This window comes from Octodon degus, unplaced genomic scaffold (assembly GCF_000260255.1).
Source record: "Octodon degus isolate 3935 unplaced genomic scaffold, OctDeg1.0 scaffold00037, whole genome shotgun sequence".
In the NCBI taxonomy this organism is placed as follows: Eukaryota; Metazoa; Chordata; class Mammalia; order Rodentia; family Octodontidae; genus Octodon; species Octodon degus.
The window spans coordinates 13,691,149-13,701,780 of NW_004524613.1; the positions used below are offsets into that span (position 1 = coordinate 13,691,149).

The following is a 10,632-nucleotide window of genomic DNA, read 5'->3' on the forward strand; positions in this document are numbered from 1 at the left end:
CTCTCTCTCTCTCTCTCTCTCTCTCCTAGCATCTCTTCTATTTCTGAAGATGTTCATCACATTCCTCAATGTAGTGCTTGACTCTTGGTAAGTTGCTTGCAGACTTAGCTCATTCCTTCCTCTTTATCCCCTTTCCATCTCACTCCTCCACTGTCTAAGGAAATCCATCCTCCCAGTTTACGATGCCCATCCTCTCTTGCATTCTTCCACACGATGGACAGCTAGACTACTACAACTAATACTGTCTTTTACAAAGACAAACAGAGGTTTTCTCAGTCACTCCAACTCTTTTATCTACCTGCATCTTCTGCATTACCCTGGTCCCCTGGAGTGAGGAAAAAGAAGCAGTGAATTATAACTATGTCAAGCTGCACTAAATGGCTTTATATTACAGTTAGAAACCTCTGGAGAAATAACAATGAGATCACTACCTCTTTTGTTCTTGGAAAAATAATGTGGCAAAAGGCATCTCTAATCCTCTATTTTAATTTGTTTTTATTGATCTCTGTGAAAATTAAGGCAACAAGTTTTCTCATTGTAAATTGTTATGATGATGTGAGGGGAGGGCCTAGTTATAAGGAATTATGAAGTTGGGGTTGTGAGAGAGACTCTCCTCATGAGGCAGGGGTGGAGCAAGAGGGTGGAGGAACAAAATCCTAGGGAAGGAAATATACAGAAAGGAGACATCCACCGTGTTTGTGTCTAACTCTGAGCAGTGGGCTCACAAATGCATGTTATAAAAGAGGCATTCATGAGCTCAATCAAAAATGCCAACCCTGCCCTCAACTACCAATCACTATCCTATTAAGCCTTGTGTTTTATCCACTTGGCAATTGCCACTTGCAGAAGTTATCTTGCTCTTGTATTGATATGCTTGTTTGCTTCCTATGTTCCCCACCTTAACCTGAAAAAAAATGAATTTCAAAGAAGCAAGAACTGTGTATTTGTTTTTTGTATTTCCCCAGTGTCTGCAGTCACACTTGGTGTATAATAGGCAGACAACTGTTTGGATAGATGAATGTACAGGTAGATAGATGGATATGAGAAATAAATACTCTCTTGCACAATCTTCTACATTTTCAAAATCTTCTGTAAGCATAAAATCACTTCTCTATTTATAAAAAAAATAGGTTTAATTCAGGACCCTTCTTCCTAGAATTCTTTCTTGTGTCATCAGGGCCGATAGTTCTCCCTCCTTTGACATCCAAGGCTGTTGGACATGTCAGTGGACACTGGGCCTTCGGTCATAGTGTTCTGTTTGTGTACCTTTCTATCACCCGTAGAATCTCAGGTCCTTCCCAAATGTTAGACTCAAACTGATGCGATAGCAAGGAACTTACAGGTCACCGGGTTTACTTTCTTGTAAGTGAAGATAGCGAGAGTCAAACAAGTCATTTATTCAAACCCAATAGCAAAAGGTAATTCAGAAAAATGCTATATTGTTATATTTTCTTTAGTTAAATTGTTCTAGGATGTTGGATAAACTTTGTGGCAAGCCCTGGGTTTTTAATGGGAAGTCCAGCCTCTTAGTTCTCTCTGGGCTGCTGGGTAGTTCTTCTACATTTTTATATTCCTATTTCCCACCCCAGGACATCAACCAAGGGACTGGTAGGCCCAAGAAGGTCCTGCAAGTGGACCACAGCTCTGTGTTCTTTCTTTATTCTGATCTCATGTGTCCTTATACCTGGCAGCATGTTCTTTATGCCCTGAGAATTAATAAGCAAAAGGAAATAAAATAAATTTTTGGTAATTATCAAAAAGCATGTGTTTCATTTCCAAGTGTTTTTGTGATAAATATGTGCAAAGCCTCTTTCAGCTTGCCTATGAGTGTCTCAAAATTGAAAAACGGTATCTTAGCTATAAAAAGAATTTTAACATGGGTTACTAAAGATGTGGAAAATTTAATATAAAATATAGCTCCCCAAGCCCAGGTGCTTGGACACTGAATTCAGAGTTTTGCACTCCAACCAGAGTTTCATATTTTCTTTTGATATATACAGGTGTTCATGTTCCTTTTGCATATGTGTGTGTGTGTGTGTGTGTGTGTGTGTGTGTGAAATACATAGTATTTAGGTTTAAATTGTATATCCATAATTATGGAGAACACCTGCATTTTTAAAATTCTTTGTGTGATTTGAGCCTTTCCATCCACAACAAAGTAGTCCTTATTCATCTACCTAGGTCTTTTAAAAATTCATTCAGAATAATTTTATATTGTAGATCTTAGATATTTTTATGTTGACATAACTTGTATTTTCAATGCTGAAGTGAATAGCATTTTCAACTCACTTATGTATAAAATGCATACACAGATACACATTATTGAATTGTCTCAAACATCACACTTCTATAGCTAGACATAGATAAATACAGCAACATCGCCAGGATTACAAATACCTCCTAGTGCCCCTCTGTACACTGTATCCCCCAGATAGGCAAGTACTGTCATACAACTTTTGAATGAAATGTTCTAGTTACTGTGTAAAATGTAAATTACTTGCATATTGATCTGATATCTATTCAGTTGAATACAGGTTTTACTATTTACAAATTTCTATAATCAGAAATGAGTGCATGTATGAGGTAACGTTTTTTTCTCTATGTGTAACCACATTACACGTGATAGGCATATTGCATTTGCTTGCTTGCTTTTTTCCCTGGCTGCCCTGGCCACCTTCAGTATTATGCTAGAAGAAGCAGGCTGGGTGCTTCTTTTTCCTTGGTGTTCAGCACACTGTTTTCTTTCTTCATCATTTTTATGTTGTTCATTGTCTGATCTCTTTCAAGTTGTCCTTTATCCCATTAAGAAGGCTCTTTTCTATTTTAGGATTTATGAGATCTTTTTAGCTTACTACCAATGGATTTTTTAATTTTAGTAAGTGATTTTATTCATCTATTCAGTTATGATTCTTCTATTTGGATTGATTAATGTGGTAATTACATTAACATATTTTCCAGTGTCAGGCAGCTCTTCTTGTATTTTCTCATTGAACCCAACTTTACCTTCATCTATTAATCGTTTCACTTCTTAAACTTGTAATTGATATTATACATGCATATCATAAATCAGAAGCAAACAGCTTGGTGACTTGCCACAAAACAAACCCTCCCTTCTAGCCAGTCTTGACAAACAAGCATCACTAATATTTCAGAAACTCCATTATTTCGCCTTCCAGTCACTAATCATCATAAGGACAGCTTATATCCTGATAATTTCATTGATTAATTTTATACACATAAGCATGCATTGTTTTGTGTCGCACTTCATCAACCTGAGTTTATGAGACTTCACCAGTGTCCATATCATTGCATTGTACTAATATTCATCGATTATTCAATTCATTCTACTGTTCAGGGACATTTGTTCTTGTTTCAAATTATTCACTATGATGAACAATGTTACTGCGAGTGTCCCTCTATATGTCTTTTGTGAACATATAAATGCATTTATGCTGGGAGTATAGCATGAGATAGAACTTCTGGGACATAGAGTAGTAGACGTTCAGTTTCTTTATATATCAAAGGTCTGCAAACTACAGATCTTGTGCTAAATTCATCCTGCCAACTGTTGGATTGAAACATAGCTCCTCCCACTTGTTTTCTGTACTGCTTCTGTGGCTGCTTTAGTATTACAACTGTAGTAGTAAGTAGCTGTGACATAAAAGCTACAAGCCTTAAACCATTATTATTATTATTATTATTATTATTATTATTATTTTTGTAGTTTAGGGAAGGTTTACAGGGTCAGACTCGTAGTGCTACACCTGTTTACAGCCTCCCAAGAGATTATAGGAGTGCACCACCATGCCAAGTCTCAATTGTCTTCTCAGGGTGCCCCGGGGGTGGGGCTGGCATGGCAGGCCCATGGATTGAACCCCCGGCCCCTGCGTCTGCTTGCAGGCACTTTAATCTGCTGAGCTATTTGGCCAGCCCTACCTTAAATTGTTTATTATCTGGCCTTTACAAAGGAGAATTTACTGTTTCCTGGAGCATACTATGGAATAGTTTTCTAATGCGGTTGCTCCAATTTACATCCAAACAACTTTGCCTTTGCCATGACGTATTTGGATATGTATTGCTGAACTGTTTTTTTTATTTTAAGTGACTTTAAGCTGGAGTAACCCTCTGATTTTTTTAATCTCGATGTGGTTTTCATATTAAAATATGTTGATCTTCTGAAAGTAACTGGGAAGTGTTCTTGTATTTCATAGTACAGACTAGGTGAGTTTGCCAAAAATTATAATAATTTTTTGAACATTTGGTCACATTTGCTTGTTGATTCGTGTTTGAAATTTTAAGAAACTTTCAATTACTGATTTGAAAATTTAAAAATTATATTCATTATTTTCTATGTTTCATCTTTAAATTGCTTATCGCAATGAAGAATTTCAAAATATTTAATGATGTAAACACTGATCCTTACAAATTAAGAAAAAAACACAACAGATTAAACCAAAAGTAATAGGAGAGAATCACATAGAACCAGGCTAACGAAATAAACAAAAGTTAACAGAAGTTACATAGTTTAAAAACATGGCACTTTTAGTTTCACTCATTGACAAGATATTATTTACAATGATTATTCATGATAAGTACTTTAATAGGAATTACTTTATATAATAAAAAGCATTTATGAGGCATAAGTAGAAAAAATAAAGTTCACTCCCACCTATACAATAGTTCCTTGAGAAGCAGAACAACTTCCCTATAGTAGAATTCCACCTGTGCTCCCCCTTAGCCTATCTCCTTGCCTTTACCTACTACCTCTGAAGAGGGAAGACTGTGCTGAATATGCATCTCCAAACCATACGTTTGTTAGCATTGTATCTTTCAGGTATATATAAGAGGACCGATCTCTCTTGTGTTATTCTTTGCTTTGTATTTTTTTACTCAAAAGTTAGGTCCATGACAGCTTTCCATTTCATGTTGACTCATGCATCTTTAATATGAGACTATATGAAAAGATTTAAACTATAATTTACTCATCCAGACTTTTAGCTATTTAGTAAGCAAGGCTGCTTTGAATGTTTATGTGTACATCCCCTGGGAGTGAATGTGCATCATTTTCCCTAGTTTAGGTATATCTTTGAGTATATCACTGAATCTTGCGTTATACACATTTTTTTTGTATTTTTTTAGGGAAGGGTCTACAGGGTATTCTGGGTCTCACTACTATATTGGACTCATAGTGATCCACCTGTTTAAAGCCTCCCAAGAGCTGGGATTACAGGCACACACCACCATGCCCAGTCTCAATCGTTCAGCAGATTAAAGCACCTGCTTAGGCAGACACAGGGGCCGAGGGTTCAATCTCAGGCCTGCTGTGTTGGCCCTGACCCCGGGGTGTGCTGAGACAGTGATTGAGACTAGGTGTGGTGGCGTGTGCCTATAATTCCAGCTCTTGGGAGGCTGTAAACAGAAGGATCACTACGAGGCCAATCTATACAATGAGACCCTGTAGACCCTGTCCTAAATATAAAAAAGAAAAAAAGTTATTGCTTTTTAAATAATTAATAGTTTGCCTTGCTTTTATGCTTTTCAAAGAGTTTTGGTTTTCTATATAACTTTTGTTTATTTCATTAGACTGGTTCTATATGATTCTCTCATATTACTCTTGGTTGAAACCATTGTGTTTTTTTCTTACTTTGTAAGGATGGATGTTTATACCATTAAGTGTTTGGAAATTCTTCATTGCTATAAGCAATTTAAAGATGAAAATTTATCTCAAGTTGTGGGTTTAGCCAAATAATACATGCTTTTATTTTTACTATTTTTGCCATCACTCGGTTCTTAGTAATTCACTTCTGACATCTTAACTGGCCTACATATTCTGTAGATTTCCAAACTTTGAGGGTCTTTATAAAGCCATATTTTTACTTCTTGTTTATCACTTAATTTCACTGTGGTCAGAGGGTTGGCTAGTATGACACTGACTCAAAAACTCTGAGATTTCTTCTATTGACTGATTATTAATTTTTATAACTGCTTGTGTGTTCTTGAGAAAAATGTATAGTCTCTAAGCATGGGTGAAGTATTTTATTAGTCAAATGGATAGTCCTTATTAATAGCATCATGTATATTTTTGTTTTCTAATTTATTCTTCAGATGCTTCATCTGTCACTTACACATATTATTGTCTGATATCATTTCCACACACTGTTTTTTCTAGTACCAAGAATCAAAGTCAGGACCTTGCACCTGCCACGCAGGTACTGCACCACTGAGCTGTATGCCAGCCACTCTATTTAAAATTAAGTGTATTTATAATATGATAGATAGATAGATAGATAGATCATATTTATCATAGATCGTTTGTAGCTATATGTATTCTAATTCCTCTTTTCTTCCCAGTCCCCTTCCCACTCTTCAACTCATCTTCTCTTCCTTATTTATAAAGTTTTGTTTGTTTTCTTCTTTTTTATTGTTTTTCTTTTCTCTTTTTTCCTTCCTCCAATCCCTAGTTTCTCTTTACTTTTGAACAATTTCTTCTTATTTCACAATATCTATTGTACATTTTGGTTCTTATTGATTTTTTTCAGTTTCTCACACCAGGGAGACAATGCAAAATTTACACATGTGTGTCTGATTTATTTCACTTAAGAGTATATAGTTTAGGGCTGGCCAAATAGCTCAGTGGATTAAAGCACTTGCTTAGGCAGATGCAGTGACCAGGGTTTGATCCCCAGAGTGCCGTGCTGCCCCCCCCCCAGGGAGCGCTGAGACAGCTATTGAGACTGGGAGTGACGTTGTGTGCCTGCAATCTCAGTTCTTGGGGGGCTAAACACAGGTGGATCACTACATGTCCTATCTATCTAGTGAGAGCTTGTAGGCCCTTACTAAAATTTAAAAAATGGATATATACTTCAATATGCATCTATTTAGCTAAAATTGTCTCAAGTTTATCCTTTCTTATGGCTGAGTAGTATTCCATTCTATAATAAAAAGCACATCTTTTTTATCCATTACTTGTTTGATGGGCATTTGGGCTATTTCCAAAATTTAGCTATTATAAACCTTCCTGCAATAAATATAGTGTGTTTATATCATTCTGGAGTGATATTTTTAATTCTTCTGGGAAGATACCAAGAAGAGGAATACCTGAGTCAAATGGAACCTCTAATCCTAGTTTTTTGAGCAATCTTCACACTGTTTTAAAAAGTGGTTGTAACAGTCTACACTCCCACCAACTATGGAGAAGGGTTTCTTTCTCCCCACAACCCTGCCAGCATTTGTTAGTAGTTGATTTCATGACAATAGCCATTCATTCTAGAGTGAGATAGAATCTCAGCATTGCTTTAATTGCATCTCTCAAATGACCAGTGATGTTGAACATTTTTCATATATTTATTTGCCATTTGTATTTCTCATCTGAGAAGTATGCACTTATTTTTGATGCCCATTTTTGGGTTGGGTCTTTAAATTTAGGGAGTTACGAAGTATTTCAATTCTTTATATTTTCTAGATAGCAGTTAGAGGGGTAAATGGCTAAACAATTTTGCAACTCTATGAGTTGTTTTTGCATTTTGTTGGTAATTTATTTTGCTATGCAGAAGCTTTTTAATAGGCTGAGATCCGAGTTGTTGATTCTTTGTATCACTTCCTATGAGGTTGGGATTTTGTTCAGGAAATCTTTGCCTACACCTGTGTCTTCAAGAGCTCTGCCTATTCTCTCTTGAAACAGATTTAGTATTTTTTGCTTTACAATTTAGATTTTTAATCCATTTAGATTTTGGTTTAGTGCATGGTGATAGACATGGGCCTAGTTTTAGTCTTTGGCATGTGAAAATCCAGTTTTCCAGGATCATTTATTAAAGAGACTATCTTTCTTCCTGTGAACATGTTTAGTAAAAAGAATAAGGACAGAGAAAGAAGAAGTTAAATTATCATTTGTAGATAACACAATACACAGAAGACCTCAAAAACTCCACCAAAGACTTGTAGTTTTAATAGTTTTAAATTCAATAGTGTAGCAGTAGATAAAGTCAACACTCAAAAATCTACTGAACACTCTGGTTCTTATTTATTCTTTCAGTTTCTCACACCATGGAAACAATGCAACATTTACACATTATTTACATGTATTTACACAAAGTATTACTGTACACAAAAATGAACTCACTGAGGGAAAAATTGGGAAACCAAACCTTTAACAATAGCATCAAAAAAATGAAATATTTAAAGATCAACGTAACAATGGAAAAAAAATCTCTACACTGAAAATTGTAGTACTCTGAAAAAGGAGATCTTCTGGATTTGTGTAGGTTCGTGGTGATGTCACCCTTTTTGTTCCTAAAAGCATGAATTTGAGTCTTTTCTTTCAGTTTTCAATAAGGTTGACTATGGGTTTCTCAATTTTAGTTACTCTTTCAAAGAATCAACTCTTTGAATCATTGATTATTTGCATTGTTTTCTTAGTGTCAATTGCATTAATTTCTCCTTTGACCTTTATAATTTCTTCCCTCCTACAAGCTTTGGGCTTGACTTGTTCTTCTGTTTCTTCAAGTTTGAGACTCAACATTAGATTGTTTATTTGAGCTCATTCTGTCTTCCTGATATAGGCATTTACTGCTATTAATTTTCCTCTTAGAACTGCTTTCTTTGTCGTCCATCTGAATATCTTCCCGAAAGAATTAAAAGCATCATACCACAGCAATATATGTGTGCTCATTTTCATAGTTGCACAGTTCATAATAGCTAAATCTTGGAAGTAACCCAAATAACCATAGATGAAAGAATGGATAAAAATATGTGTTTTTCAGACCTGAGCTTCAGCGGAGCAGATTAGAAGATGCAGATACAACTATAAACACACTCAGCCATCTTACCTTTGAAAAAGGGGTAAACCATGTTCACTGGAAGAAAGATAGCCTCTTTAACAAATGGTGCTGAAAAAACTAGCTCTCTACATGAGAAAACTAAAACTAGACCCAGGTCTATTTCCATGTACTAAATTAAAGTCAAAATGGGTTAAAGATCTAAACATTAAAACAGAAACACTATATCTCCTGGAAGAGAAAGTAGGTGGAAATCTAGAAGACACAGGCGTAGGTAGAGAGCTCATGAACAAAAACCAAACTGCCCAGGAAATACCTCAAAGAATCAACAACTGGGATCTCACCATATTGAGAAGTTTATGCATGTCAAAAGAAACCACCAAAAGAGTGAAAAGACAACCTACAAATTGGGAAAAAAAATGTTAACCGAAAATCACTCAGACAAAGGTCTTCTATCTACAATATATAAAGAACTAAAAAAAAAAATGAACCCAAAATGTAAAGACCCAGTCCAAAAATGGGAATCTGAGATGAATACACACTTCTCAGAGGAAGAAATACAGGTGATAAAAAATGCATGAAAATTGTTCCACAGCACTGGCCACTAGAGAAATACAGATTGAAACAACATTGAAATACCATCTTATCCCAGAAAGAATCGCTATCATAAATAAATCAAATAATTACAAATACTGGAGAGGCTGTGGGGAAAAGGAATCCTCCACAGTTGGTGATAGTAGGTAATGGTACAACCTCTGTGAAAATCAGTTTGAAGATTCCTGAAAAACTAGGATACTAAGCCCCATTTGACTGAGCTATTTCCCTGTGTGTGTTTTTCTGGAGGAACTGAAAACGTCAAACCACAGTCATCTACCTGCACCCATGTTTATAGCAGCACAATTTGACATAGCCAAATCTTGGAAACAACCAAAATGTCTATTACCTGAGGAATGGTTGAAAAAGATGTGGTATTTTTATACAGTGGAGTATTACTTAGCTATAAAAAGGTAAGCTTGAGGCCTTTATAGGTAAGTGGATGCAACTAGAGGCTACACTCATAAGCAAAATAAATCAGACTCACATGTGTAAATAGCATATTGTCTCCCTAGAATAAGAACATGAAAAAACAAATAAAAGCTGAAAAATGCCAAAGATAATATGAACATCCAAGACCAGCCTTTTGGTATTCAGGTCAAAATGTGAGGTGCATTAAAAGTCATAAATGGGGTCAGGTCAACACAGATTGAGAGTGTCCTTTGTTTGGTCTTTCTGGAATCAATGTAAATTCAGTTTCCACTGATGGCTCAGGGCCATTGATGTACTCCCCTCGGAGCTAATAGTGGAGATGAGAAACAGTGGGTTTGCACTCAGATGAAATGCATCGGGAGAAACTTGACCGCAAATGATCCATCACAGGAGTACATTGCAAGTGAGGATGAAGAAGGTCCAGGAGTTGATTCTTAAAGTCACTAACAGCCAAAAAAAAAAAAAAAACCCACAAACAAACCAGAAACTTCTCAGGAAATTGGACAGAGTTGAAAAGAAAATAAGAGAAAGAGACAGAAAAAATAAGTTATGCAAGACCAAAAGTAAACACAAAAAAAGCACAAATCATCTTCCTCATCTTCATCTTCCTCCTTTTCTTTCTCTTCCCTTCCTCTTCCTCTTCATCCTCTTCAGAAAGCAGCAGTGAGAGTGAGAGTAACAGTAGAGCAAAGAAAATAGAGAAGACAAAGACGAAGACGAAGACAAAGAGGACGAAGAAGAAGATGAAGAGGTCAAAGAGGACGATGAAGATGAAGAAGATGAAGGAAGAGGAGGAGGAGGAAGAAGAAGAGGGGAAGAAGAGGAGGAGGAG

At 36.0% G+C, this 10,632-nt stretch overlaps 1 protein-coding gene and 1 pseudogene across 1 annotated transcript in view; one reads left to right on the plus strand and one right to left on the minus strand.

Annotated features, from left to right (window-relative positions):
* Ptprt (protein tyrosine phosphatase, receptor type T) overlaps positions 1–10,632 on the minus strand; it is an 868,923-nt gene that overhangs the window by 462,851 nt on the left and 395,440 nt on the right. The gene's annotated exons all lie outside the window — the stretch shown is intronic.
* LOC105742115 overlaps positions 1–10,632 on the plus strand; it is a 35,215-nt pseudogene that overhangs the window by 20,205 nt on the left and 4,378 nt on the right.